Below are 1,984 nucleotides of genomic sequence, written 5' to 3' on the forward strand. Positions count from 1 at the left end.
TCTTGTGACCTTGTCCCTTTTTTGGACATAAATGCTTTGCTGTTGTTGCTTTAGAGTAGAATCATGCTGTGTCTCGGCTCACAGCATGTGTGCAGGGTGTGGTATGTGGACTCTTAGGGGAGCACGTGCGTACAGGGGACTGGGTGTGCATGCCTTCAAGTCTGGTGACTCCAGCTAAGGTTTTTCATCTATATTCTTATAGAGGAGGAGGACACTGACCCTAGACAGTGAGGCTGGAGATTTTTGCTGTCTCATAGGACTGGTCCTTTCCTCCACACTCTCAAGTCCATTTCTGCAAATGATTAGTCATTACTGGTCAAGAAAACTTCACCTGGCTTGGCATCAAGACAGAAGTAAGGCTTTAAACTCATAATCTCCACTAGTCACTCCTAAAGCTCCCAGAAGAAGCATACACTCTAATTCAAAATAGTATTAAAATGCAGTTTCAGAACAGATTTCCTAGTTTTTACTCACCCTGCCCATTTACAAACAGAACAATTATTCAAGCTTTTCCTACATGGAAATTCAGGAGCCTCCACTGCCTTAGAACATCTTTTATTTGAGATTCACTTGAATTTCCTTTAGTATCTGAGTTTTGGGTCTATGGCCTTTTGCATGGCTATTAAAACCAGTAGTAACCTTGCCTCTATAGAGTGGAATTAGGCCAAGGTCAAGTCCTAGATTTCATGCGTCCATCCATACATGGTCTGGCTTTACTCAGACTTTGATTCACCTAGGTAAAAGTGCACTAGTATAAGGGCTGTAGAGCCAATGTTGAGTGGCCATGACTATCTGTCCTCTTTGGGAGCAGTAGAAAAGGGAGACATGAGTGGAGGTCAACTCACCACTGGACTCCTGGTCTGGATTTCTCAAAGAATCCTGACATAGAGATGCCAGAGAGTACCACAAATGCTCCAGTTATTGTGCCCCAGGAAATATTTTAGGCCTTACAAGGTAAGTCCTCAAAATTGATCTTGCATCAGAATCACACGGAGGGTTTGTAGGAGCTCTATGCTCCCACAGAAACATCCAAAAGCAAGCAAATCAGATGCAACTTTGTCAGAACTCTGGTAAATAATGAAGGGTTTACAGCCACCAATCGAATGCTTAATCAAGAAAAATGGTGGAGAAGCTTTGCAGCACTTTTACTTGCCTTCTCTCACCTCCTCCCCAGGGCAGCAGCAGACTTAGCCCATATTCCCAGTGTGGGATCCTGGTCCCTGGTTCCAGTGGAAGAAGAGACCTTACTTACAAATTATTGAGTATGTCTGTTTTAACCTGTCTGGAGTTACCTGAAGGACTGACACAAGATGCTCATCTCTGTCTAACTAATTTGGAACTCAGGTCAGAAAAGCCTTGGGCACTGCTTGAAAACACAGCCAGCTGAACTAAGAACCCATGGATGCCTGGGGCAAAAGATAACTTTCAAAATAAACAATAGACTGGTCTAAAGCCTGGCAACATAAGCTGGGGAGAGTTTCTTTGGGAAATTAGGACATTCAAAAGCACCATGCATACAGGGGAATCTAGAAGGCCACATGCATGCCTAGGGCAAGACACATGCTCAGAAAAGACTTGAGAAAACCCTAAACTTTCACTTCAGACCGATCCCTAGGCTCTGTGCAAGCTTGGCTAAGAACCAATTTGCAAAGATTGAAAGAGGTATTTGTCTATTTGTTTTAATCTGTGTTTATTCAAGGAAATCTCTGTCAAAATACTAGCTGAAAACAAGCTAAGGAACAGACACTTCAGTGAACACACGCAACATACCAGAACTTACGGGATACAGCAAAGGCAGTGCTTAGGGGAGAAATTTATAGCTGTAAATACCTATAATTAAAAAGAATAAATATCTAAAATCAATAACCTACTTTACACCTTGAGGAACTAGAAAAAGAAAAGCAAACTAAACCCAAAGCTAGCAGAAGGAAGGACATAATAATGACTAGAGTGGAGAAAAATAAAATAGAGTATAGAAAAGCGA

The sequence above is a fragment of the Neophocaena asiaeorientalis genome, unplaced genomic scaffold, assembly GCF_003031525.2.
Source record: "Neophocaena asiaeorientalis asiaeorientalis breed wild unplaced genomic scaffold, Neophocaena_asiaeorientalis_V1.1 scaffold675, whole genome shotgun sequence".
Classification (NCBI taxonomy): Eukaryota; Metazoa; Chordata; class Mammalia; order Artiodactyla; family Phocoenidae; genus Neophocaena; species Neophocaena asiaeorientalis.